The 12,027-nt window shown below is 34.8% G+C and overlaps 1 long non-coding RNA gene across 1 annotated transcript; it reads left to right on the top strand.

The window, feature by feature from the left end:
* Window positions 1-4,457: 4,457 nt before the first annotated feature.
* On the top strand, window positions 4,458-11,771 carry LOC120335826 (uncharacterized). The gene is made up of 2 exons (XR_005568725.2): window positions 4,458-6,727; window positions 10,468-11,771. It is a non-coding gene; the product is annotated as an uncharacterized LOC120335826 (long non-coding RNA).
* Window positions 11,772-12,027: the final 256 nt, after the last annotated feature.

Raw genomic sequence — 12,027 nt, 5'->3', positions numbered from 1 at the left:
AGTGTGCATCTTGTTTACTACGAGGGCTTTATTACTTTCTATATACACAACACACATTATACACGAACTATGTTATTGCGTAAATTATGACGATGAATACATCAGACGAAAGATATTGCACTACTTCCGGAGGCCTTATGTGGGATGTGTCAGATTGAGCGCATCATGCATTGAAGCGCTGCGTTAGATGAATTAGGTGGGCTGATTGAGCAAGCATTGCAGATTAGAACTATTTAACACAATAGAAGACTGGAAGGGGATTTATGAAACCGATGCCTTGTCATGGATATGCGCATTGTAGCACATTTCTCATACTTCAAATACCTAAATCTAGATTTTCTTTAATAGTATAGCATAATGGCTAATTTCCTCTGGTCTCTACTTTGGCTCCTTGGACTTATTTTTATTGGATGGCCAGTGGCCGGATTACTAGCAGGAGTGTATGTCTTCATTCTACCATTCACTGTTTGTATTGATCCATGCAAAGGCCTAGGAGATATTTTACTCAAGGGTGTTCAATTGCCCCATTATTTTGCTGAAGGAATGGTTCAAGGAAAGGCTATGTGCTGAACTGAAATGCACTCGGGAATACATGATTGACCATTACATTTATAATATTCGCTGCATATGATGATGTATTTATATGTGTTTATGATTTTGATTAGAAAATCGGTAAAAGAGGGATATATCATATGGTATTAACCGATTTGACCTTATAGAAAATTTATGTTGTCTTATGATCACAAGCAATTTACGCAAACATTTGCTCCTATCATATTCATTTCATTTGCGTGATGTGTGATCAATACAATGCTATAAAATACCGAGCTGCGTTCTCTTCGGATCGTGTGATTTATTTTCATTTCTGGTTTCAGGAAATTACGTAACTGCAGTCGTTCAGTGCATTTACGCTATTATATTTGTTTAGCCGAGTTCATCAGACTTAATTCATGTCTTGATCGTTTGTGAGCACGTAAAAAATACTGAAAACAAAAAAATAAGAATTCATCTAATTTATCAAGGGACTGCTGGTAAGATAATAAATATTAAGTTGAATATGTGCTTGTTGATTTGTACCTATACAAGTTACATATTCACACAGATATGAAGTGAAACCAGAGTCAACCGCATTTATAAACACAAGCATTAATATTATCTTTACTCATATGTACGTGCCAAAACTATCATGGAATTATCCTCTAGCTAGGGCTAAGGTACTAATTTTGGCCACGCACGCACAATTCCACGCGTAATATTGGTATGTTATAGAATATAGATCACTTAAGATTTACAAATAGTATAATGATTATAATTTAATTTAGAAGCCATAATCGGCATAACAGACGATAAAATGTTTAGTAAAAACAAATAAATAAAAACCGATTATGAAATCAGGAGAGTAAGCAAATCCTAATGTAAGGTTCAAAGCAGGGGTCGGCAACCTTTTGTCGCTTGCGGGCCCAAATAAGGGTTGCAAGTCATTGGCGGGCCGCACATATTTTTAGAAAGTTGGAAAACGAAAGGATGATACTTTTTATAATAAAAATCCAGCAGTGATACATCTCTCGATAGAATATATATTTATTTCCTCATTGCATTGGATCTCGAAAAATTTCATTTGACTATTTTGGCGCCATTGCCCTTTGCACTTTTTTTGCGTTTTGTTGCCATTTGTCTAATTGAAATTTAATTATAGGCTCATCAAACGAGTAATTGTTAATTTTATATTATAATATAATTCAGTCCACACGCGTCTCACAATAAATTCTGTTACGTAAAGAATATAATGGTCAAAACAGCTGTTTTATTACTATAATTCAGTGAAGCGTCGCGGGCCGGATTACATTACTCCGCGGGCCGTAGGTTGCCGACCCCTGGTTTAAAGAGTACATAATTTAGATTTGAAGGTTTTGCCAAAAGAAGTGGTACGTGTTCACTCACCAAAAAGAATTAAAATAATCCACACACACACTCATACACACGTACACGCACAACCACAGAGATATAATAACGTAAGAAAAACTCAAGATAAAGATTTAGTATTCAAGTTACAGTAGTCAATAGTCGATTCCACTAGCATGAGTCACAGAATACCATATTTGTTACTAACTTGCCCATGACGTTAGCACAAATTAAATTCAAACAGAACGTTTTTAGCTATATATATATATATTACATGCAAAGTAATCACATGGATTCAAAGTTCAGTTAGCGATTAATCATTACTAATGCGTGTCGTGCCACATGCCATTTCCTGCATCTGTATTTGCTAAAAATATAACTAAGTGGAATAAATTCGTTTTTCACCTCAACTAACTGTGTATATCCTGATGTGCGAGTGACGGTGATAGATGAAACTATGGTTAAGTTGCCAGTGAATTGATAAATACACATTTGAACATATTATATATATCTCTCAAGCATTTGCGTTTGGTTTTTGCCTTCTTAACGATGTTTACCAATGTGTGAATTCGCTTTGCGCGTGATAGCACGTATCAGTTTGATGTGAAAATACCACATTTTGTCTTTGAACTGGATACCAACAAGTTCAGTTTGAAATTTTATTGACCGATTTATTTTACACTAAGATACTGTAAGTTCAGTCTAATAAAATGAGGAATTATAAAACAGAAGAGTGCTGGACATTATATTGAAAAGTTTACGTGGGCCCCTTGGTCCACCCCAATAAGACTTATTGGTACATCCCGTCATTTGCATTATATTTATACTGTTTAGCTTATTCTGTGGGAGAAGCCTGCAAGTCATTAATAGATAAGAGTAAAAAGTATATACAGTATAATTCGCATAATTCGACCTCAGATTTCCGACCCAAACTACAATTATTCAATATCGAAGATATAATGTCTAATTGTAAGATGAGATCGAAGAATTATCGCCCATGCAATGATCATTTCTGGGAATCAGATAAACTGGCGGACACTGCCTAAATTAAACCGCTCAAGCATTGTGAAAATATGAAGGCATCGGAGGTAGCGGAAAGCAACCATGCACGACAAAATAAACTCGAAAATATTACTTCATACGTGTGACGACATTTCACGCTCTGGTACTCGGCGCAATGGGTAAATATAAATTCGTCCGATGTGAGGTATTGACATAGAAACGAAAAGAATTGATTTCTCTATACCCCACCCCGTTACATCGCATTGTATCTAAGGGCGCGTCATACCAGGACATATATTTACGAGAATATAGTGAAGTACGGATGAGATTGAAGGTATTCGATTCCCCTAAAGTCTGGAAATTATGTATGAGATGAGAAAAGATTTAGAAATCAAAAGTAGGATCAGTGCGTTTTATCAGAACCACGTTTCCTTGTTACTATCACTGTTGGAACTCTAGTAGCATAAGTCTTCGTAGGTCCAGACTACAATAGGCCAGTTTTCAGGAACCAAAATTTCAACCATTTTTAAATGCGTCATATCAAGAGGGAAATTCGTGAATTTTGGGCAAGGAATATACAGATCAAACCAATAAATGATATTTCTACGATAAATACATTATATTCACTCATCCGTATATTTGAGAGTTCTTTATGCTTTCATGCCATTATGTAAGTCGCTTGTTCAAACACTCGACGTAATCTTTTTACCTCGATCTTGAAAATTGAGGAAAATGCTTTGAATGATCGTATTCATGTACTTCAGCAGTATATTTTCATTGGCATTTTGCGCGATGACATCAGACTTCGATTTTATATGCCAATATGTACGACTTGACTCAAAAATGACGTTGAATCCTTTCTGAGGTCTGGTAAATCATTTCCAGATAGAGCATAAATTTAGATTAAATAGTGTAGAGTCTATATCTACACTGTAGACCAGGGTTGTCCAACCTTCATGTAGTTTACAAATGATTGCGCGGGCCACTTGACCTGGTAGTTATGTTCTAGTTTTCACTACACCGACTACAGGTTATTGAAAAAACAAACAAAACCCTCATACTAAAATTATAAGAACAATGAAAATACGAAGATACAGTAAAGTCAAAAGTTTTTACCACACAAATATATTTCAATGTGGAGTATGGCACTGCTTTTATCCAACAAGTTTGTCAATATTCGGTGCGATGGAAATGTAGCAATGCGAAGCGAATTTTTTCATATGGCTGTCAGAACTTAGTGATCTCACGGGGAATTTGACATGGTTCATCCGTGAAAAAATTTATTTACAATTGGTACTGTAAAATATTTAGGTCATGAAAACTGCCTCTTCTAGCTTCACAGAGAAGGGACAGGAAAACAGATTGAAATACAAGGCAGACGATAAAAATAAATTCAAATATCTCTCTCCAGCAATAACGCCCGCAAATAAACTTAAAAAGCTTTCGATAGCTGGGTGGTGCTTCTCGCGTCTTTGAATGACGAGGAATAATTTTTTTTATTAGATGTTTCAATAGTCGGAAGACATCGGGCTTCGAATAATACCGCGCGGGCCACTCAGAAACCTTCGGCGGGCCACGGGTTGGACGACCCTGCTGTAGACTATATATAAAGAGATTGTTGTTGCCTTTTTCACAATAATGTGAGTCAGCAAAGCAAAACATTTTTTAGTATCCGATTTCTTCAAATTAACTACTGTCATGATTATTAGATATTTTTTATTCTGGTTTTAGTCATATTATTTGTATTGTGGTTTTCGGTCCTGCTGATTAAAAATTATTCCAACGGTCACTGAGACAATTTTGGTTATCAGAACTTTTAATTTTGACTGATGAATGTATTCCCGCCCTTTACGCTTGTCAGCGTAATATGTCCAGCATCTACGTTGATCATATTCAGACAATTACAAACGTGGAAAGCGTGGTGTTTTTACTGTTAGGAATAATTTAATTAATTCGTAATAATAATTATTTTATTTATTTCAACATTTGTTATTTTGCAGTTTTATTGTAATCGTGAACCACCTATTTAAAGATTGATATAACAATTGAGTTATCGGCGGTTTTTCACCAGTTACTGTAGACGGAACAGGATGGGAAACATTCTATGGTCAATCGTTTGGTGCCTCGGGCTTATCTTTATCGGATGGCCAATAGCAGGATTCATTGCATTTTTCTACATATTGTGCATGCCGTTTTCGGCATGTGTGGAACCTTGTAAAGCACTGGTGGAATTTTTGGAAAAAGTCATCAAACTTCCGATGTATTTTGCCGAAAAAATCTCGAGTGGGGAAGAAATGTGCTGAACTTTAAACTTCACATTTTACTGAACTGCATTCCATTCTAAATTAATGCATATTATTTCATTTAATTTCCAGTACTTAAAACATAGTATTGTATTGTGAACATTTTTATATATCCCCTTGAATATTATCATACTATTTCCAGCAACGTCTATTTTTAAAATTCGGAAACAAAATCTTAAATATGTTGTGAAATGCACAAAAATAAAGCAGCCAATTTCAATTTTATAATTTGAATGATCATGTCAAAATGGCAGGCTTGTCCATGGGACATATTTTTCTTCCCCATTCCCATCCCATAGCAATTATGCCTGTGAGATTCCCATTGGAATAAAATCCAATAAAAATTGTTAAATTCAGATTTAACTTCTACTAAATAGGACCACATGTACGAAGAGACATGCAAAACAACAAAATTTACTTTGTTAACGTTATATTCTTAACTATTATACATGTGTCCATCGGCCCCTTCACGAAGTATATTGTTAATGCTGAATATATATATTGCTCTTTATAACTAACAAGAGGTCTATGCTCAAATATATGGGCACGAAGTCATTAACGAAATTTTTTAACATCATTTCCCCGAAAATCAAACGGTTTTCGTGTCCCACGTGTGCCATGGGAAATACAAATATGTACTGTCCCATCCCATATGACGTTTTCCATGGAAAATCCTGCAAAATGATTTAATTTTAGGTAATTTTATGAACGAATTGATCCTTAATTAATTGTATTTAATAGGATGAAACAACTTTCCACACGTATTTAACACAAATGACATGAATGCATAGATACATAATGATTTCTTCGTAAATTATTTCAAGAATTGTTTAGTATTGCATTAAGGAGATTACTGGAGCGCTATCAGTACCGATGTATATGAGACGTGACGAGATTGATGGATACAAATTTACATTGCAAAGATGTATATTGTTGTCGCAAAACCATCAAAGTCTGTCATGCAAATTTGCGCTGGATTATGAGAATTAGACATAATTTTTCTACGACAACGTAAACTTGTGCAATATTAGTATAATATAAGACAGAGTTTTATAGCGATACTATAGGTTGCATTCTAGAAACGGATTGTGACGTTTTTACTTCCAGTATGCGCATCTTATATTCAACCATTTGTTTATAACATATATATTGATAGTTCTCAACCCGGTATTACGTGCTTACTCTTTCCTATTTCTATTAATAGCTGTTTTGAGCAATGACGAAATCGAAACGCGTAAGACAACAGAACACGGCATTTTACGCACTGTTGCATTGCTGATCCCATAAACACATTGCGACACGCACCGGTATTGAGGCCTTAGGCTACAAAATATAGGCAACGAGAGAAAACGAGACAGTGTAAAAAAGCCTTCTGGTGGTTTTCACAGCAAGACTTGTTTCCTGATCATTGTAGCAGCAAATAAATTTAGTTTTCTCTGCGTATGGGCGTGGCAAGTTGGTTTTGAAAAATATACAGTTGTTACAGGAACTTCATCAGCACGCTGTATAAAGTTGATTTTGTGAGTATTCTTATCTTTTTTCACTCAATAGGTATATCACCGCGATAAGATAAAATTTATTTGCTATTTGTAGTGTATAAAATGTACTATACACAATATTGTATTTACCCAGTACAAGTTCACAATCTATAAATTTGAGCGCCGTTTACAACTTTATTCACATATTTTTAGCCTTTTTTTTTATCAGATTGATGAATTTTGGTTAATTTTGTATGTAATTCTACCAAAACATGACTAACAGCTAAAACAGAGATAGTTAAGATTACGGCTCAAAGTTCTCACTACGTTATGAAATACTAGTTATTTGCAGACTCTATCTTACATACCATTTTTAATTATAGAACCACTTGCTTTGCCTAACCAGTAATTCTTACAAACGCAGCAGTTGTCCTGATCTGATTATTATTTTCATTACTGCATGAGGACTATATGACCGCCTCTTGGACTATATAAACATCTCATCCTCGCTAAATTTCTGAATATCATGCTTCAAAAGTAGCCTTAAAAGCGATTCCGGAAGTTTTATGTCATTTCGCTAAAAGTAACCAACCTACTTATTACTATTTCAATCACACTTCAGAAAAGCTTGTTTTCAGATAAACCAGGTGAGAGATTCCATAACTGTAAAAATCTTTACTATACCTCGAATATGATGATTATAAAGGTACGCCCACAAGATCCGGCCTAAGCTTGTATCTGTTTTTTTTTAAAAAAAAACATAATTTTTCAAAAAATAAAAATAAAAATTTTAGTTGCATTCAAATAAAAGTAAACTGAAATGTGATAGCACAATGAAACCTGGCACCAGAATTACATTGCGTATGTTCATGAATACATATTATGAAGTTTTATGTTATTAACAAAATTCCGAAATTTCAATAGTACGGCATTCTCATTCTATCTAAATATATATAAAATCAAACCCAATACTGGCGAAGCGGAATGATTTTTAAAGTTTAACGAGTTTAATAATAGTGGCGAACCTACGAGGTATTTGGCAATATTTAATTGAACAATAAACATAAAATAATATACGGATTCAATTCAATTAATAAAAAAAAACCTGGCTGTGCCGCGGAACCCAGATTGAAGGCCACTGTTGCATATCATGATAATAGCAAATCACAAACCTGCCTTTAAACTTAATTTGGTAAATTTTGTGCACTATTGGATATGAAAATTTTGAAAGGTACCTGATGTGATATTAACTTGATGAAAAATTTGTTTAAATCAATCGCTCAACTTGGCCAATAAAGAGGACTGTCAACTGAACAGTAATACACGATATCGACACAACCAAGTATTCTCTCGAGGCAAGTCTAGAGGTAATGCAACATATTCTTGTCAGTCCACTGAATTCATTAAAAATAGTGTAGTAAACCGGAAAAATAGGTCTAATATTTCATATTTGTATGTTCAGTTGACACGAGGTGTACCTCTGGATCGTTTCGTAATTGCGTTAATGTTCCTGGTTGGTATTTTTCTTCCTAACGTTACGAAATATCGCTTTTCTTATTAATTACTGGACCAATTGCTTTAAAATTTTCGTGGCTGAAGATGTTATTTTTTGTTTATTGAAGGCTAATACTTTTATTTATTTAAAAAATGACATCATCAGAAATTGCGCACCTTGTGGCGTTAGACGTGAAGATTGCGGTAGTCTACTGTGAAAGATTGCATACCCGTATTACTTCGTTAGGGTCGTCGTGTCCATATATTTGAGCACTGCTCTCGTGTTTATTGATTGGCGGTAAACAAACCCGCATCGACGCAAATATATTAAACGGCGCGAATGCCCCACCCACTACGCTCAAATCAAGCTATCGTGCTATTAGTAAATTATTTACTTGGATGAGATATGTGTATCGGTACATCAAATTTATAATTGTATACTGTATTATTGTAATATATTATGTGGTGATACTCAAGTAAGGGAGTTTTGTTAAGCTGTTTTCAAGAATCTAATCCTTCGTGGAAGAGTTTTGTTTAGAAAATACTTGGGCGAAAATGGCAGATGCAATGAAAATATGCTGGCGGATTATATGGCTGATTCTATTTTTTTTTGTGTGGCCCATCAGCATGACCTGCGCAATTCTTTTTGTTACAATCGCACCATGCGCAGCATTCATCGAGCCGTGTTCGGATTTCAGTGAATTTTTACAAAGAGGAATATCACTAGCAACACTGTGCGCCCAAAACTGCGCCAAGGGACAAGGATTTGGTCAATCTGATGAGTCGTGAAGACTTCCATATTACCGAAGTACACAAACTGGTTTAAATTAATGGCATGTCAATATAGATGAAATGATTAGACTATTTTGCGTATACATGATAACTTGAATAAATTGTCGTTATTCACATAAGTGAAGGCGGCAAAGTAATAATTAATAATCAATATATTTTGGGAGAAACATTATGCCACTTGTTATGGAGCAATGTCAGAGTGTAAACTTACGAAACAAATCAAGTACATAATCCACTTATTCCAGTGTTGGTTAGATTGCTGGTACTGAATTTTCATTTAAAATAAGTAAACTTTTTTTTAGATTTCTTGTTATATTAAACACGACGTTATTGTCAGCTAAACATTATTCTTTGTTCCTTGTCGCCAATACTCCGAATAATTACACGATATCGTAAAATGTACCACAACTGTTATTTTGTGCATAGATGTTATTGAAGACGATAAACTTGAAATATTTTCTTTTTTGCGATGCTATCGGTACCAACGTGCAATGACTACTTCAAGTAAAATGAGTTTAGGCAAGATCAGAGTTAATAAAAAAAAAAAAAACTATTGAAAACGCATGGCAACTTGAAACCCCGCAAAAGATGGCTTCTTAAGCCTGCAACAAACGGCAGGTTTAGGAAAGTGCTGCGGTATAAGTATATAATTATATGTTTTTTATGACGATGTGGACAGAACTCGAACCTGTTGCGGTGTAGTGGGTTGAAGGTTGCTATGGCCAGCTCATTTGTACGCTTGGGCAAAATAAATAACCTCTTTGTCGACTTCTAGGATCTAATGCGATTTATAATGGCTATGCATATTGAAATCATTAAATTGTACCAAACATAGGAGAAAACAGATTTGAAATGAATCGACAGAGTCCTCGCTGTTCAAAATTACTTTTTGAACTTTGCAGACAAGTTCACCATTTTTGGGATGTATACATCTTGATCTCCAGCGCATCTTCTCGACATAGTATGTCAACAGAGTCCTCCCGCATGCTCCTATATATACAATAATATAAGCGGTGGATAGTTCACAATTGATTTTTCACATCGGCTAATGTGTTGGAAACATACTTGAAATCAGCATTAGCGTGAAGTTATTTCCCACAACCAACTTTTGAAAACTTCGATGAATATTTTTCTAGATCTGTCTTGTTTATAAGTGTCTGTGATTAGAAAATTGCGCTTAATATTTGTGTGAGCAGCATTATCAGTTTGCGTATCATACCGCGGTGGTGCATATTATGTCATGGGTTCAGAAATCGCGATGACTTGAGAGTGTCAATGCATAGGCTACGCAATATATTTCAAAAAATATATTCTAAAGTACTTGCTGTGAATGGTTAGTTTTCAAACTAGAACAATCGCAATACGTGACAATTGTATCCTCGTCGAGACAGAAATTCGATTGTCAGCTTATTGCCGGTTGTCAACATTGGCAAACTGGACGTGCACGTATTTAAACTAAACAGTCTTATATTGACGTACATCATTTTGCATTTCAGGAATTTGTTTGTCTTGCACATCTATTATCATGGCTTGCAGTTGTGGATGGTTTTGGACAATCTTCTGGTTGATCGGTCTTCTCATAATAGCTATTCCAATCGGGCTAATCTTTGCAATCTTGTGGATAATATTTTCTCCGTTCGGGGTTTGCATATCAGGATGTGGAGACTGCATAAGCTTTTTAACAAAAGGATTTAATCTACCTCAGACCTTTGCAAGAAACATGGTCGCACAATCGTCACCGTGTTAAAGTACATTATGCCCAGAAGACTTAAAACTAATCCATTTTTACCCAGTGATAAATCGACTTTCGGTTAAATAGAAAAATAAATAAAAATTATTTGGTGAATTGTACACAAACCAACATGCAGTGCTACTTTTAGAAGTTTTTAATGGAATTCCACAAATTGTGCTACATCATAAAGTGATAAATCAGAAATTCATTCGCATATATCTTTATATACAAATACAATGAGGTATATTCGAAACTGAATGTCCAAAATTCAAAACTATTTAGCAAAACTAAAATTTATTTTGAGATAATATACGTAGCTGTAAATTTACGGTTATAAAAGCTCGGAATTATCGCAGGCTCATAGATGATTTGTCCTATTTCAATACACTATTTACGGCAACAAATATCTCTATATACATATATATATACCGGCAATATGTAGTGTACTAATCCAATGATTCTATTTCATAAAGGGTGAATAAGTTAACAAATAATAAATGAATAGGCTTCCGGTACTCTTTCGTCACCAGTATTAATTTTTAAGTCCGTGCTTCGTATATAATTGTTGTTGCTCCTTTTATTACTACGGTCAATGCCATTGAACATAAACCATGTTACTACTCTGCGTGCACGTGATTTTGATATTTTGTTTGCGAATATTTGGACGGTAATAAGCCAAGGTGAAAGTACAGTATAATGCATTGCTAAATTCAAGCTCCCTGCTTCTAGTCAGCATTGTTGTGTGTATTGATTACTAATATAGAATTGTACTATTTTTTCCATGATAGGATAAAATTTAGATATTAGTTACGAAATAATTTAGGTCAGACAACAACTAGATGAAGTTATTATAAAACATAACATTTTAAAATATGAATTTGGCGTTCAAATCTGACATCTATATTTACAACTAGGTAGCCCTTCGCACATTTCAATGTACATGCAACTGAATTTCAATTGTCTTTAATTTTTTAAATAATTATGTCATTCATATTGTTATCATCTCAGGTATGAATATTGTTATACATCCATCATAACAAAAATAAATAAATACGAAACAGCTCAGAACGGCATTGAAATATTTGTCTCAATGCCTGGTATTGCATTATTCGGCACAGTTGCCCAAAGTGTTGTACTGAGACGAGAAGACCGTAGAAAATTCTACATCTATGTGATCCCGTTTCATTCATAAGTTATTGTTTTGCACTTAGTTTGCGTGTAGTATCACTCAGTGGCGGCGCGTGGTCATTTTGACAACCGGGGCAAGCTACTGTAGGACCAAGTCACCACCATCTACGGGGACAGGATGAGCGCTGTAAGTTCT

This window comes from Styela clava, chromosome 2, assembly GCF_964204865.1.
Source record: "Styela clava chromosome 2, kaStyClav1.hap1.2, whole genome shotgun sequence".
In the NCBI taxonomy this organism is placed as follows: domain Eukaryota; kingdom Metazoa; phylum Chordata; class Ascidiacea; order Stolidobranchia; family Styelidae; genus Styela; species Styela clava.
The sequence above is the reverse complement of the archived record's forward strand: the minus strand, read 5'-3'. Positions and strand labels throughout refer to the sequence as shown.